This window comes from Balaenoptera physalus (genome assembly GCF_965194825.1).
Source record: "Balaenoptera physalus genome assembly, chromosome: 1".
Classification (NCBI taxonomy): Eukaryota; Metazoa; Chordata; class Mammalia; order Artiodactyla; family Balaenopteridae; genus Balaenoptera; species Balaenoptera physalus.
The window spans coordinates 149,002,890-149,020,731 of NC_138882.1; the positions used below are offsets into that span (position 1 = coordinate 149,002,890).

Consider the following 17,842-nt stretch of genomic DNA (forward strand, 5'->3'; position numbering starts at 1 on the left):
CATACAGCATTATATTCTACAACAATAAAAATGAATAAATTACAGCTACACCAACCACATGGATCAATATCAAAAAAAAAAATAATGTTGAGCGAAAAGAGCAAGTCATAGAGGAATACATTCTGTATGATTCATTTACATAAAGGGCAAAACCAGGCAAATAAACAGGATATTGTGCAGAGATGAAACAACAGCAAGAAGAAAGTGATTAACATAAAGTTTCACTTTGAGATTCTTTCAGTGGGGAGAGAGAATTGATATCATGGAAGGCCACATAGCAGGCCCTCAAAGTTCATGCACTCTTTTTATGTGTGATATGCTTCAAAAGAAAAAAAGGTTAAACAAAACAAAAACCAAGCTCTCCCATCCCCCCAAAATCCTATTGTGTTTTTTTTTTTGTTTTTTGTTTTTTGTTTTTTTTTTAGAAAAATAACAAAATTTTTATTAAACTGCTGGATACACCTCTCTAAAATCCTATTGTTGAGTGACAAAAGAAGTAGAATGAGATTTATAATACCATATGTTTTCTATAAAATTAAAAACATATATGCATCTAAACCAACACTACATATTTTACAAGTATACACCAGTATTTAAGGATATATTTCAGACTCATTCACATGGACACCTGTGGCAACAAGGGGAAGAAGAATTAGATTGGGTGTAGAGATGGAGAGGGTCAAGCAGTTATTCGCCATGCATGAATTAATTTTGTAAAGTTATGTAGGGTTATTCACTGGCTCCCAAGTTTGTTCCCAAAGGGATTTGAGGAGGCAGAAAGACTGTTGAAATTCTCAGATCCATATTCCACTTTTTGAGCCCCTCAATTTTCTAGATTCCAAGGAGGCCAGCAGGAGCAATCTGTATTATAAAGGAATCTAAATGATTTTGACAAGGAGCAATTCATTTTCTGAAGGCTGAGCTGAGTCTTAGGAAATGGCAGACCCTGGAATGAGAAGGAGAAGCTGAGGACGGTACATGTGTTGGGCATGCCTTCGGCATTTCCACGCCTCATTCCAGTCCTGCAAGACCTCTTGTTTGTTCTTACCCTGTCAGGGCTGAAGAGAAGAAGACAGGTGTCCCGTTTCCCAGGCTAATGTTACACAGTTGATCATGCAGAGTGGAGTCCTTTGCCAAGCCAGATGGGATGCCCTGTGTGAGCCAGAACTGATGGCTCATTCTGGATCCTGCCCTTTATCCCAAGGACTTCTTAGGGGATAAATAGAGTAGGATGGCCCAAATTTCAGGATGCCCATCTAGCCCAAATATCTGCTACACAGACAATTGAGAGAAGGGATGACACTGAAGGAGTGAGGATTCCAGAATAGAGGCAAAGTCAGCAGCATCGAAACTGTGGGCAGATGAGTTTACCTTAATCAGGGAAAGGAGAATTCTCATTCTTGTAATTTCCAAGACAGAAATAACAGATGTAAGGCCTGGTATATATACAAGAAGATAACTTTATAGATAGGGAAGGGAGGGAGCTCATGCACGAAGCCTTCAATTTTTCTGGCAAAAGTAGACGAAGTCATAATTAGGTACAAAGCTTGGTGCTAAGTACTAAAGGAGATGAAAAGACTAAGTTGCAGAGCCTGACCCCCCAGAAGTTTGCAAGCTACTTTCAAGTGTTCAACTTACACATTTGTATAGTGCAGCCTACGCCTGTGGAATGGTTACTTAATAGGTATTCAAACAAGGAAAGAAGAACTCTGAGTGGCTGGGCATAGTAAGCGCCGCTGTTAGACACAACATTAGTGCTCCATTTGCCCTTGGCCCCGCTCCAACCTCAACCTACCTCCAACTTCAACTGTCGTTGTGATGGATAGATCAGACTCACCTCCCTCTGGCAGCGTTTTTGTCTTTCAGCTTCTTACCTCAGGGCTTTCTAGACTTTGGGAGCTTTTTCTGCCAGCTGGCAAGCATAGCCTGGGGGCAGTACCACACCATTGTCCCCTGGCTTGTATACGGACCTGAATTCCAACAGCCAGTAGCTATAATTCTTTGCCTGTGGGCTTGCTCTGACAGCCAGACTCCACTTGGTCTGTATGCTGGGAATGCTGGAAGTGCCAGGGAATTAAATTCTCACCTCCACCCCAGGGGCAGGCTTCAAACCTCCAAGCAGGACTGATGGAAGTGGTGGAGAGAGACTCTTCAGCATCCTGTCCTCTCTGCAGGGATAATTCTGAGACGTAGTTCCACACTGGCTCCCAGAATTCCCCAATAGGACTGAGCTCCAGGTGCCCACAGGGGCGCCTAGCTTGCTGACACACCTTCAGTGGCTTCCTTTCCTCTCAGTGACAGTTTCCTTCTCTCTTGCTTTCTTGCCTGACCTCTCACATGACTTTCACTGAGATCCTTGTCTAAAGGTCTACTTCTAGGGGAACTTAAATAAACCAAGGTAATGCTCTGGGGCATCCCTCATCCAGGGATGGGGTCTGGGAGAAGGAGGGGAAGAGACAGGGGAGAAGCTGGTGGACAAGCACGCCAGTCTTCCATCCAACTGGTGGATGATGCTGTACGCTTCTCAGGAGGTCCTGGCAAAGGCGGACTTCACAGTGCACCTTATGTTGGTTTTCCTTCCTCCTTTCAATTCACCACACTCCTCACTTCTGCTTGCTGGGCTGGATCTCAAATAAAGTACCAGCATTCAGGTCTCTGAGTTGGGCTCTTGTTTTCTGGGGAAACCGAACGAAGACAGAAAGCTTTGTGGGAGAGAAGGTGTGAAATGGGCTGGAAAGTTAACTGTGGGAAGGAGTTAGGGGAGAGGTTGGAGAGGATGCCAGGCAGGAAAAGGAAATGACCAAGCAGGGAGGTGGAACTGGCTAGAACATTTTCTGCTGGCTCTCATGGAAGGTTCTTGGTGGTGAGCCATGATGGAGAACACCAAAAAGAGAGTCTTGTTCCTTTTCTTGGCCTCTTGAGAAGAAACCACCTCACCCAAATAAACTGGCACTGAAAAGACATATAAAGCCACTGCAGATGGTTATAACCGTTGTGTGAAAGTCCTCCAGACCTCCCCGTTGTCTGTCCCCAAAGTTGCCTGATGCCTTTTAGTTGTAGCCTTATAGTTTCTCCTCTCTTCTTCACCAGACACACTCACTTGGCCACCCAGGGGGACTTACCCTCCGTCCTGTGAGAAGAACAGGCTCCTGGGATCTTCTCTAGTTGAGGGAGGGCACAACTCATTGGCCGCAGGCTGTGCCTTCCCTGTTGCTGGTTCCCCTCTTCAGAGGAGAGGGGTTAAACAGGATGTTATCAGCCCTCTCTCTGCTGAGGGTCAGGGTTCATGGGTTGGCTGGAAGGAAAGGCAAGCTAGCCAAAAGAGCCTCCTGGATGCTGGGCAGGTGGCCACAGGAGGTCAGTGGGAGTCTGTGCAGGATGTTGGAGTTGGTGTGGTCATTGTTTAACACAGAGCAGAATCTTGAACAAGCCACAGTCTCCAGCAAGAGAGTGTCTCTGCACAGTGTTCCTTCATCCCCCTCACCGCTGCTGGCACACAGAGGAATGTAAATTCTATTCCTAATACTGACTGCACTTGGGCCTCTGCCTCAAAGCCTGTCATGGGAATTGCAGGCTCCACCATCCTGCTTTTCCTTCTCACCTGATCCTGCTCAGACAATCTGCCTGCTCAGCGAAGCATGAGCTCGAGGAGGGTTTGCTTTGCCTCAGCTCATTTGGGGAATCACTGGGGGGTTTCCCTGAACATTTGTTCATTGTTATGGGCTTCTTCCTGCCAGCCTTATGAGATGGCTGGATGTTGTCCATGTGCTGGGAGATACTCCAGGATGACTTGGGGGGAGAGAGAAACAGCTGCAACTCATAGGAGGGAATGTCCATTGATGTGGTGGTGGAGGGAACCCTGGCTTATAGCACCCACGAAGGGCTGTCAGAAGGGAAAAAGGGCATCAGACCCCAAAGGTCCAGAGATGGGCTTGGGCTCTGGGGCTAACACCCTCCATGTCTTTCCTCATCCTCCCTCTGGGCCTCAACTTTCCATCTACAAAACACAAATGATCTCAAAGCACAGTCACATTTTATTGGGGAACCCATTGCAGAATGTGGCTCCCATTCACGTTGATTTTGCAAATTCTATCCTCATTAAATACATTCTTCATTCAGGTCTCAAATGTCTCTGACCTGGATGGAGGCAACAGCTTTTTGATGGGTCTCCTTGCCTTCCATCTGCTTCCAATTTTTTCTCTTCACTTCTGCAATAATGACATTTTTAAATTAGAAATCTGATTATGGCTTCTTTCCAGTAATCACAAGGCAAAAATCTAAATGGGTGACACATACGAGGCCTTTCAAAATCTGAGCTCCATGTCGTCTCTCAGCCTCAGCTCTCACACCTTTCCTCCAGCAGCTGTATGTTTCAGCTACGGGAAACAGCTCACTTTTCTCTGAAGATATCATTCTGCCTCTCTTACCCTCATTGGAAATGGAAGTACCAAAATACAGTTTTTAAAGTGAGGAACACCTGGGCCCAGACCTAGCTCTGCCTCTTACTGCCTCTGTGAATTTGGACGTACTATATTCCTTCTCTAAGCAATAGTTTCATTGCTCCTAAAATGTAATCAAAGTGAGAATTAGTGACAAAGGCTATGAAGTTCCTCGCCTAGTTTTTGGTTCATAATCTGTAGTCAGTAAATTACTAGAATTATTATTATAATTATTATCCTTTTTTTGTAAATTCCCACTTATTCTTTTTTTTTTTAATAGATCTTTATTGCAGTACAGTTGCTTAACAATACTGTGTTAGTTTCTGCTGCACAACAAAGTGAATCAGCCATATGCATACATATGTCCCCACATCCCCTCCATCTCAGCCTCCCTCCCACCCTCCCTGTCCCACCCCTCCAGGTCATCGCAAAGCACCGAGTCGATCTCCCTGTGCTATGCTGCTGCTTCCCACCAGCCAACTATTTTACATTTGGTAGTGTATATATGTCCATGCTACTCTCACTTCGCCCCCTCCCACCCCATGTCCTCAAGTCCATTTTCTATGTCTATCTCTTTATTCCTGCCCTGCAACTAGTTCATCAGTACCATTTTTTTTTTTTAAGATTCCGTATATATGTGTTAGCATATGGTGTTTGTTTTTCTCTTTCTGACTTACTTCACTCTCATGAAGGAGGTAACATTGAAGCTGGGTTTTAAAGAATAAGTAGGTTTACTGGGCATATACCCTGAGAAAACCTACTTATTCTTTAAAACCCAGCTCCAATGTTACCTCCTTCCTGACGTCTCCACATTCCAGAGAGAGGAGCTTGCTTTTTCTTAGAACTTTGTTCCAAGTTCTTAGAGTACTCGCCACCTTGTATCTTTATTGTCTATTTACATGTTTGTTTCACCCACCAGACTGGAGGCTCCTTGCAGGGAAGAATTGTGTTTTGTTTATCTCTTCATCTCTTGTGCCCAGCACCAGACCTGTCCTGGGGTCCGTGCTCAGTGCATGTTAAATGAATGAACAAATGACGGGTTTTGTTCTTGGGTAGAAAGAACTTTCGTTTAGAACCCAGAGGAAGGAAGAGGTCAGAAAGTGTAGGCTTGTTTAGTCTGCTCTGCCCTATTAACTAGACACACCCACCCCCTCTGGATCCCCCTGCTACTCTGTTCTTTGGCAAATGTTGGAAGGTCACGTAACATCCGGTCTCCTTATCTAGGTGGGTGTGATGTTGTTAGGGAAGCCTCCACACCCTCTATCCAAATAGACTGGCTAGCTCTAGCCACCAGGAGTACTTGAAAAACAAATTCAGTGTTTGTTCCTGGGAAGTCTGCAGGGATAAATATAATGATCAAAACTTGTCAAAAGTGCATGGTCTAACTTGCCTGCATGGAACATATACAGCAAGGCCTAAAGTCTCTGGGAATAAGCTCTTCCTTCAAGCTACAATGGATATGTTCATATGTGAAGAGAAGTGGCCCGGAATAGGAAAAAGAACAAGGGTTTTAGAGCTGGAGAGATCAGAGTTTGAACACCACTCAGTTGGGTGAAAATTAAGCTTTCGGAGTTTGTGTTTTTTTTAATTGAAGAATTCTGATCTTATAGATTGATGGAATGGTAAAAGGAGCAAGATAAGAAAAGTCCTTTGTCATCCTGAAACGCTCAATACTTTATGTTTTCTAAGTACTTTATAAACAACAGTGCTCATTCACAACAACTCTGAGAGGATAGGTAGAGTCATTATTATTAATGTCGGATATTTTTCCTTGCCCCTCTGGTTGTACTCTCATTCTTTTCTACCTTGCTCTGTTCCCCAGGAGACTGATGTCTAACGACCCAATGGGCTTCCATGTCTTCTGGTTTCCCATAAATGATAGAGTTCTAATCCTGGCTCCAGCCTGAGCTGGTCAGTTGACCACAGGCACATGGCTTTACTTCCATGAGCCTCTACTTTATTATAAAAAAAGGGGAGGGGGATATCACTTCTGTTCCTCTCAGGGTACTGTGGTTAAAATGAGATCATTCCTAATTGCTAGAAAATTCTTGCTTAAATCCAAATTTTCTTACTTCCCATTGCCAAAAGATACTATACTTAATAATGATTCAATAATTCATAGATTCATTCAGCCAATGTTGCATGCATTCTTTTATTTCTCCAACATTAATTATGCATCTACTATGTCAGAGGCTGATAATCATTTTCTGTAAAGGGCCAGATAGTAAATATTTTAGGATTGCAGACCATAAAGTCTTGGTTGTAACTACTCACCTATGATGCTGTAGTATGAAAGCGTCCATAGATAGTATGTACATGACTAGAAGTGGCATTGTTCCAATAAAATTTTATTTACAAAAAACACTTGGCAAGCCAGATTTGGCCCATGGGCTATAGTTTGCCAACCCATGTACTATATACCAAAGATGATAATAAGTCCTGGAGACAAAGATGATCTCAAGAAGCTCACGTACAGTCTTATGGGAAGGAAATTAACAAATATGATGAAACTGGTCCGGTGCTCTGATAGAAGTCTCTACATAGTTTAGTGAGGGTGCAGAAGAAACAACAGGCAGTTCTTCAGGTGTGAAGAGAGAGGAGGGGAGGGAGGGGGAAGGAGGGGTAAAGATTTCATGTAGAGGCTATGAGAAACTAGGATATGAGCAGGTTTCCAGGGAGGTGGCCTGTTAAGGAGTCTGGACTTATCCTCTGGGCCGTGGAGAAACATATTAGTAGATGGACATAGAGCACAAAGCTTTGATTTAATTGCTGAATTGCCCATTTAGTAGTTTCATGGCATTTTTTTTCTGAAAATATGAATATCATTATTTCCTTTATAGGGTTGTTATGAGACTCAAATAAGACAATGAATGTAAAGAATGGCATGATTCCTGACACATAGTGAGTACTTAAAAAAATGGCAGGAATACTGACAGACATTTGTTTTAGAAAGATTACTTTGATATGATGACTGTATCAGAACGGTCCAATACTGGAAGAAGGAAAAACAATTAGGAAATGATAGCAGCAATCCATGGGAGAGAGAATGAAAGCCTGAACTCAGGCAGAGGCAGAGAAGATGGGGAGAAGAGATGTGGCCATGAGGGCTAAGTGATGTCACAGTGAGGGACAGCAAAGGGCCAAAATTACCTTCAGAATTTAGGTGTCTAGTGATATTGCTTTCCAAGGTAAGGAGTACAGGAGGAAATCCAGATTTGGGGTGAACATATTAAATTCCTTTTTGGACACATTGATTAATTGGAAATGTCCAGTAATCAGTTGACTGCACACTTGAGGTTGAAGTTTCCTAATTGGAAATCATTATCAATGAAAGAATCATCAGTACAAAACTCCTGCAGCAGATGAGATCACCAAGGAAATAGTAATATCTTTTTAAAAAAGTCAAATTAGGCTTGGGAAACACAGCATTTCAGGGAGTGGCAGATATGAAGAATCTAATATATATATATATCTCCAAGGTATGAAGAATCTGGTGTGTGTGTGTGTGTGTGTGTATATGTGAAGAATCTGGTGTGTGTGTGTGTGTGTGTGTGTGTGTGTGTGTGTGTGTGTGTATATATATAAAGGAGATATATATATAGATATAACCAAGAAGGAAATGTCAAGAGTGGGTCAGGGGATTCACTAAGGAGTCATATCTTAGAAGACAATGAAAGAGAGGGTTAGAAGAAGAAGAGGCCAGAGTATCAGTGAGATGATGCAATGTGATCCACCAAGAGTCACTAGCAATTAGGCAATTTGCAATTAGAATGCGACTGGTAACTTCAACCAAGATAGATTCAGCAGAGCAATGAGGGGGAGCTGATTGTCATGGATTGAAGACTGAAGGGGGAATTGGAGAGATGAAGTGATTGTAGATTATTCTTCGGGAGAATTTGATTGTGAAGGATAAGTGAAATGAGCAGAAGTGCTAGAAGAAGAGGGTGGCTTCCTTTTAACCTTTTAGAGATTTGGTATCCAGGAAAGAGGAAATCTCTAGGGGAGCTGGGTGAAGATCAACAGGGAAAAGAAATGGAGGAATTTGCCTTGAATAGGAGAAGAATGTTTATTGGTCTGTTATAGGATCCCAGGAGGTAAAGTTGGACTGAGATGTAGATGTTTAAGTTTGTGGTTTTGGAAGGAGAGTTTTCAAGTGCTTATCTGATAGCCTCAATTCTCTCTGAAAAGTCAACCAGTTTATTACCAAGAGAAAGGAGCAGCAATTAGGAAGGTAGTTTGACCAGAGTAAGATGTGGAATATTTGCTCTGGCAATAACGCCCAATGAATTTGGAGACCATAAATTTGGAATGGCTCCAGTCCATCCAATTGTGTCATTTCTTCCAACAGTGCTCAATAAACAGGGGATGAGATGGGGAGAAGGCAGATGGTTACATTGATATAAGACAGCATTTGAGTGCAAGTATGGTGGAAGAACAAGAGATTGGGAGAGTGAGAACATTTGCAACAAAATGATTACAGTGATAAACATGTAGTTCTAGTGGACAGGGAAGGAAGTGAAGGTAGGAAGAAGCTGACAGTGGAAAAAAAAGGGTCAAAGAACTAGAGGGTTGTGATGAGGTCACAAAATATGTGTGGTAGGCATAAGGAAGGGAAAACTGGACTGATAGGAAATTAGAATCAGAGATTTGTATATATTAGAGTTTAAGATGTCAGGGGTGGAACATTTCCTTTTAATGATAAGCTGCAGTATGTAGCCATAAAATACATTAGTAAATTGGGGCTATAGAAGTTGGTCAAGGAAATTAGAAGTGATGACGAAAACATAGAGTTCACATCTGTGTGATATTTTACAGATTGCAAAGCACTTTAACAACCATTATCTCATTTGACCTCATCCTATGAGATGGATAAAGCAGGAATTATCTCAATTATTATTTTAATTTGACACATGAAACAACTGAGGATTGATGATATTAAGTATCTTACCAGACTGGTTAAGTGATGGAAATTCCACCTGGGATTAAATCAATAGCATCTGGATTAAAGGTGAAAAAAAATCCAATTATTTTCACCAATTCAGACACTTCAGTGTTACATATCCACTGAATGAATATTCTAGATGGGATTGGTTTGACAAAAAACAACACAGCAATAACTTCTTTGGAAAAGTTGGTGGACTCAGAGTCATGGAGGGATTTTGTGTTGTTTTGTTCTTTTTTTTTTCTCCCTAAACAAAATATTCTTTACCTGCTCAGTCACACCTGGTAATTTCACAAGGATTAGGTGATCCTGTTCCCTGACTCTACTCACCAACAGCAGGTCTCCTGGAAGTTCTGCTTCTCATTCCTACTGTGGACTGGAGCCTTTCCAGAGCTCCCTGGGGCTCTCAGCCTGGGTGAAGATGGATGGAGATCAGATCCAGGGGCTGTGGGTGGAGGAGGGTCCAGGAAGCAGACGCTGAGCTAGGTAATTCATCCAAATGGCAAAACAGAGGTGGGATCTGCGGGAACTGGAGGTGGCCCAAACAGGGTAAGGGGGAGAGATGCCCTTCCACCTCCAGCTCAGATTTCTCCTTTGCCTCCTGTGCTTCATGCTGGCCTATTCTAGTCCCAAATTGGGTGTCAGATTCCATCTCAACCCCGGTTGTGTGCTGGTTCCTAAACCAGATCCCACATCTTGGCCTATAAAAGTTATTAACTTCCTTCCAGTCCCCACCCTGCCTTTTCACGTTCTGTTCATCAGAAAATACTGCTTCAGCCAAACCACTGTGGTATTTGGAAGGACCAAACTGGATTCTACTTTATTTCTGTCACTATTTTGCTCCGTGACCTTGCATATGTCACTTTTTTTCTCTGGACGTCATTTTCTCATCTGTGGAATTAGTTGGTTGAATTACCCACGATGACAAATAGGTCTCTTTATAAGCGCTAACTCAGGACAACTGACTAACTAGCACTTCCCGCTGCCTTTAAGATAGTGGTTCTCAAACTGTAGCGTGCATCTAATTATCTGGAGAGCTCGTTAAAATACATAGTTCTGGGCCCCATGCCCAGAGTTCCTGATTCAATGGATCTGAAGCATGGCCTGAGAATTTGCCTTTCTAGCAAAGTCCTCAGGTGAAGCTGATACAGTTGGTCCAGGGATCACACTTTAGAAATATTGACTGTAGTATTTCATTCCTATGGCTCAATTTGGTTTTCTTGAAACAGTGCAAGTATCATCACTAGCTAGGTGACACAAATGCACAAACTTAGGACCGCCAACTTCTTTAAGGGAGGTTAAGGTAGATTAGAGATTCATTAAGTAGTATAAATTGTATATCAGGTCTTCAAAAAAAATAAAAAAGCTAATCATTAGGTCCATCCATGTTGCTTCAAATGGCATTATTTCATTCTTTTTTTTAAAAATTTTTAAATTTTTTAAACATCTTTATTGGAGTGTAATTGCTTTAAAATCGTGTGTTAGCTTCTGCTTTATAACAAAGTGAATCAGCTATACATATACATATATCCCCATATCTCCTCCCTCTTGCGTTTCCCTCCTACACTCCCTATCCCACCCATCTCGGTGATCACAAAGTACCGAGCTGATCTCCCTGTGCTATGCGGCTGCTTCCCACTAGATATCTATTTTACATTTGGTAGTATATATTAGTCCATGACATTCTCTCACTTCGTCCCCGTTTACCCTTCCCCCTCCCCGTGTCCTCAAGTACATTCTCTATGTCTGCATCATTATTCCTGTCCTGCCCCTAGGTTCTTCATAACCATTTATTTTTAGATTCCATATATATGTGTTAGCATATGGTATTTGTTTTTCTCTTTCTGACTTACTTCACTCTGTATGACAGACTCTAGGTCCATCCACCTCACAACAAATAACTCAATTTAGTTTCTTTTTATGGATGAGTAATATTCCATTGTATATATGTGCCACATCTTCTTTATCCATTCATCTGTTGATGGACACTTGGGTTGATGCCATGTCCTGGCTATTGTAAATATTGCTGAAATGAACATTGTGGTACATGTCTCTTTTTGAGTTATGGTTTTCTCAGGGTATATGCCCAGTAGTGGGATTGCTAGGTCATATGGTAATTCTATTTTTAGTTTTTTTAGGAACCTCCATACTGTTCTCCATAGTGGCTGTATCAATCTACATTCCGACCAACAGGGCAAGAGGGTTCCCATTTCTCCACACCCTCTCCAGCATTTATTGTTTGTAGATTTTTTGATGATTCTGACTGGTGTGAGGTGGTACCTCATTGTGGTTTTGATTTGCATTTCTCTAATGATTAGTCATGTTGAGCATCTTTTCATGTGTTTGTTGGCAATCTGTATATCTCCTTTGGAGAAATGTCTATTTAGGTCTTCTGTCCATTTTTGGATTGGGTTGCTTCTTTTTCTGATATTGAGCTGCATGAACTGCTTGTATATTTTGTAGATTAATCCTTTGTCAGTTGCTTCATTTGAAAATATTTTGTCCCATTCTAAGGGTGGTCTTTTTGTCTCGTTTATGGCTTCCTTTGCTGTGCAAAAGCTTTTAAGTTTCATTAGGTCCCATTTGTTTATTTTTTATTTTATTTCCATTACCCTAGGAGGTGGGTCAAAAAAGATCTTGCTGTGATTTATGTCATAGAGTGTTCTGTGTTCTATGTTTTCCTCTAAGAGTTTTATAGTGTCTGGCCTTACATTTAGCTCTCTAATCCATTTTGAGTTTATTTTTGTGTATGGTGTTAGGGAGTGTTCTAATTTCATTCTTTTACATGTAGCTGTCCAGTTTTCCCAGTTCCACTTATTGAAGAGACTGTCTTTTCTCCACTGTATATTCTTGCCTCCAAAAATAAGGTGACCATATGTGTGTGGGTTTATCTCTGGGCTTTCTATCCTGTTCCATTGATCTATATGTCCGTTTTTGTGCCAGTACCATACTGTCTTGATTACTGTAGCTTTGTAGTATAGTCTGAAGTCAGGGAGCCTGATTCCTCCAGCTCCGTTTTTCTGTCTCAATATTGCTTTGGCTATTAGGGGTCTTTTGTGTTTCCATACAGATTGTGAAATTGTTTGTTCTAGTTCTGTGAAAAATGGCATTGATAGTTTGATAAGGATTGCATTGAATCTGTCGATTGCTTCGGGTAGTATAGTCATTTTCACAGTGTTGATTCTTCCAATCCAAGAACATGGTATATCTCTCCATCTGATTCTCATGTTTAATTTCTTTCAGCAGTGTCATAGTTTTCTGCATACAGGTCTTTTGTCTCCTTAGGTAAGTTTATTCCTAGGCATTTTATTCTCTTTGTTGCAATGGTAAATGGAAGTGTTTCCTTAATCTCTCTTTCAGATTTTTCATCATTGGTGTATAGGAATGCAAGAGATTTCTGTGCATTAATTCTGTATCCTACTACTTTACCAAATTCATTGATTAGCTCTAGTAGTTTTCTGGTAGCATCTTTAGGATTCTCTATGTATAGTATCATGTCATCTGCAAACAGTGACAGCTTTACTTCTTCTTTTCTGATTTGCATTCCTTTTATTTCTTTTTCTTCTCTGATTTCTGTAGCTAAAGCTTCCAAAACTATGTTGAATAATAGTGGTGAGAGTGGGCAACCTTGTCTTGCTCCTGATCTTAGTGGAAATGGTTTCAGTTTTTCACCATTGAGAACAATGTTGGCTGTGGGTTTGTCATATATGACCTTTATTATGTTGACTAAGTTCCCTCTATGCCTACTTTCTGGAGGATTGTTATCATAAATGGGTGTTGAATTTTGTCAAAAGCTTTTGCTGCATCTATTGAGATGATCATGTGATTTGTATCCTTCAATTTGTTAATATGGTGTATCACATTGATTGATTTGCGTATACTGTAGTATCCTTGCATTCCTGGGATAATCCCCACTTGATCATGGTGTATGATCCTTTTAATGTGCTGTTGGATTCTGTTTGCTAGTATTTTGTTGAGGATTTTTGCATCTATGTTTATCAGAGATATTGGCCTGTAGTTTTCTTTCTTTGTGACATCTTTGTCTGGTTTGGTATCAGGGTGATGGTGGCCTCATAGAATGAGTTTGGGAGTGTTCCTCCCTCTGCTATATTTTGGAAGAGTTTGAGAAGGGTAGGTGTTAGCTCTTCTCTAAATGTTTGATAGAATTCACCTGTGAAGCCTTCTGGTCCTGGACTTTTGTTTGTTGGAAGATTTTTAATCACAGTCTCAATTTCAGTGCTTGTGATTGGTCTGTTTATATTTTCTATTTCTCCCTGGTTCAGTCTCGGAAGGTTGTGCTTTTCTAAGAATGTGTCCATTTCTTCCAGGTTGTCCATTTTATTGGCATATATTTGCTTGTAGTAATCTCTCATGATCCTTTGTATTTCTGCAGTGTCAGTTGTTTCTTCTCCTTTTTCATTTCCAAGTCTGTTGATATGAGTCTTCTCCCTTTTTTTTCTTGATGACTCTGGCTCATTGTTTTTCCAATTTGTTTATCTTCTCAAAGAACAAGCTTTTAGATTTATTGATCTTTGCTATCATTTCCTTCATTTCTTTTCAATTTATTTCTGATGTGATTTTTATGATTTCTTTCCTTCAGCTAACTTTGGGGTTTTTTTGCTCTTCTTTCTGTAATTGCTTTCAGTGTAAGGTTAGGTTGTTTATTTGAGATGTTTCTTGAGGTAGGATTGTATTGCCATAAGCTTCCCTCTTAGAACTGCTTTTGCTGAATCCCATAGGTTTTGGGTCATCGTGTTTTCATTGTCATTTGTGTCTATGTATTTTTTGATTTCCTCTTTGATTTCTTCAGTGATCTCTTGGTTATTTAGTAGTGTATTGTTTAGCCTCCATGTATTTGTATTTTTTACAGATTTTTTTTCCTGTAATTGATATCTAGTCTCATAGCATTGTGGTCAGAAAAGATACTTGATACGATTTCAATTTTCTTAAATTTACCAAGGCTTGATTTGTGACCCAAGATAGGATCTATCCTGGAGAATGTTCCATGAGCACTTGAGAAGAAAGTGTATTCTGTTGTTTTTGGAAGGAATGTCCTTCAAATATCAAGTAAGTCCATCTTGTTTAATGTATCATTTAAAGCTTGTGTTTCCTTATTTATTTTCATTTTGGATGATCTGTCCATTGGTGAAAGTGAGGTGTTAAAGTCCCCTACTATGGTTGTGTTACTGTTGATTTCCCCTTTTATGGTTGTTAGCGTTTACCTTATGTATTGAGGTGCTCCTATGTTGGGTGCATAAATATTTACAATTGTTATATCCTCTTCTTGGATTGATCCCTTGATCATTGTGTAGTGTCCTTCTTTGTCTCTTGTAATAGTCTTTATTTTAAAGTCTATTTTGTCTGATATGAGAATTGATACTCCAGCTTTCTTTTGACTTCTATTTGCGTGGAATATCTTTTCCCACCCCCTCACTTTCAGTCTGTATGTGTCCCTAGGTCTGAAGTGGGTCTCTTGTAGACAGCATATATATGGGTCTTGTTTTTGTATCCATTCAGCCAGTCTATGTCTTTTGGTTGGAGCATTTAATCCATTTACATTTAAGGTAATTATCAATATGTATGTTCCTATTACCATTTTCTTAATTGTTTAGGGTTTGTTATTGTAGGTCTTTTCCTTTTCTTGTGTTTCCTGCCTAGAGAAGTTCCTTTGGCATTTGTTGTAGAGCTGGTTTGGCGGTGCTGAATTCTCTTAGCTTTTGCTTGTCTGTAAAGGTTTTAATTTCTCCGTTGAATCTGAATGAGATCCTTGCTGGGTCGAGTAATCTTGGCTCTAGGTTCTTCCCTTTCATCACTTTCAATATTTCCTGCCACTCCCTTCTGGTTTGCAGAGTTTCTGCTGAAAGATCAGCTGTTAACCTTATGGGGATTCCCTTGTATATATTTGTTGCTTTTCCATTGCTGCTTTCAATATTTTTTCTTTGGATTTAATTTTTAATAGTTTGATTAATATGTGTCTTGGCATGTTTCTCCTTGGATTTATCCTGTATGGGACACTCTGTGCTTCCTGGCCTTGATTAACTATTTCCTTTCCCATATTAGGGAAGTTTTCAACTATAATCTCTTCAAATATTTTCTCAGTCTCTTTCTTTTTCTCTTCTTCTTCTGGGACCCCTATAGTTTGAATGTTGGTGTGTTTAATGTTGTCCCAGATGTCTCTGAAACTGTCCTCCATTCTTTTCATTCTTTTTTCTTTTTTCTGCTCTGCAGTACTTATTTCTACTATTTTATCTCCCAGGTCACTTATCCATTCTTCTGCCTCCGTTATTCTGCTACTCATCCTTGTAGAGAATTTTTAATTTCATTTATTGTGTTGTTCATCATTGTTTGTTTGCTCTTTAGTTCTTCTAGGTCCTTGTTAAACGTCTCTTATATTTTCTCCATTCTATTTCTGAGATTTTGAATCATCTTTACTATCATTACTCTGAATTCTTTTTCAGGTAGACTGCCTATTTCCTCTTCATTTGTTTGGTCTGGTGGGTTTTTACATTGCTCCTTTATCTGCTGTGTGTTTCTCTGTCTTCTCATTTTGCTTAACTTACTGTGTTTGGGGTCTCCTTTTCGCAGGCTGCAGGTTCGTAGTTCCCATTGTTTTTGGTGTCTGCCCCCAGTGGCTAAGGTTGGTTTAGTGGGTTGTGTAGGCTTCCTGGTTGAGGGGACTGGTGCTTGTGTTCTGGAGGATGAGGCTAGGTCTTGTCTTTCTGGTGGGCAGAACCACGTCTGGTGGTGTGTTTTGGGGTGTCTGTGACCTTATTATGATTTCAGGCAGCCTCTCTGCTAATAGGTGGTGTTGTGTTCCTGCCTTGATAGTTGATTGGCATAGGGTGTCCAGCATTGTAGCTTGCTGATTGTTGAGTGGAGCTGGGTCTTAGCGTTGAGATGGAGCTCTCTGGGAGAGCTTTTGCCATTTAACATTATGTGGAACCGAGAGGTCTCTGGGGGACCAATGTCCTGAACTCAGCTCTCCCACCTCAGAGGCACAGTCCTGACACCTGGCTGGAGCACCAAGACCCTGTCAGTCACATGGCTCAGAAGAAAAGGGAGAAAAAAAGAAAGAAAGAAAGAAAAATAAATAAAATATAATAAAGTTATTAAATAAAAATTAATTATTAAAAATAAAAAAAGAAAGGGCTTCCTTGGTGGCGCAGTGGTTGAGAATCTGCCTGCCAATGCAGGGAACATGGGTTCGAGCCCTGGTCTGCGAAGACCCCACATGCCGTGGAGCATCTGGGCCCGTGAGCCACAATTACTGAGCCTGCGCATCTGGAGCCTGTGCTCCGCAACAAGAGAGGCCGCAATAGTGAGAGGCCTGTGCACTGCAATGAAGAGTGGCCCCCACTTGCCACAACTAGAGAAAGCCTTCGCACAGAAACGAAGACCCAACACAGCCATAAATAAATAAATAAATTAATTAATTAATTTAAAAAATAAATAAATAAATTAAAAAAAGAAAGAAGAGAGCAACCAAACTAAAAAACAAATCCACCAATGATAATAAGTGCTACAAATTATACTAAAAAAAAAAAAGGACAGACAGAACCCTCAGACAGATGGTTAAAGCAAAGCTATACAGACAAAATCACACAAAGAAGCATACACATACACACTCACAAAAAGAGAAAAAGGAGAAAAATATGTATATCATTGCTCCCAAAGTCTACCGCCTCAGTTTTGGGATGGTTCATTGTCTATTTAGTTATTCCAGAAATGTTGGGTACATAAGTTGATTGTGGAGATTTAATCTGTTGCTCCTGAGGCTGCTGGGAAAGATTTCCCTTTCTCTTCTTTGTTCACACAGCTCCTGGGGTTCAGTTTTGGATTTGGCCCCACCTCTGCATGCCATGTGTTCTCCTGGGGAAGTTGTCCCTGGATCCCAGGACCCTGACAGTGGCGGGCTGCACAGGCTCCCGGGAGGGGAAGTGTGGATAGTGACCTGTGCTTGCACACAGGATTCTTGGTGGCTGCAGCAGCAGCCTTAGCATTTTACGCCCATCTCTGGGGTCCGTGCTGATAGCCGTGGCTCGTGCCCATCTCTGGAGCTCGTTTACGCGGTGCTCTGACCCCCCTCTCCTTGTGCACCCAGAAACAATGCTCTCTTGCCTCTTAGGCAGGTCCAGACTTTTTCCTGGACACCCTCCTGGCTAGCTGTGGTGCACTAGCCCTCTTCAGGCTGTGTTCACCAGCCAACCCCAGTCCTCTCCCTGGTAAATGACCTCCAAAGCCCCAGCCTCAGCTCCCAGCCCCCACCCATCCTGGCAGGTGAGCAGACAAGCCTCTCAGGCTGGTGAGGGCTGGCTAGCAGCGATCCTTTGTGCGGGAATCTCTCTGCTTTGCCCTCCGCACCCCTGTTGTTGAGCTCTCCTCCGTGGCTCCAAACCTTCCCCCCCCCCACCACCCCTGTCTCTGCCAGTGATGGGGTTTCCTAGTGTGTGGAAACCTTTTC

General features: G+C 41.4%; 1 long non-coding RNA gene; it reads left to right on the plus strand.

The window, feature by feature from the left end:
* The window catches only part of LOC309638782, a 390,227-nt gene that overhangs the window by 321,155 nt on the left and 51,230 nt on the right, over positions 1-17,842 (plus strand).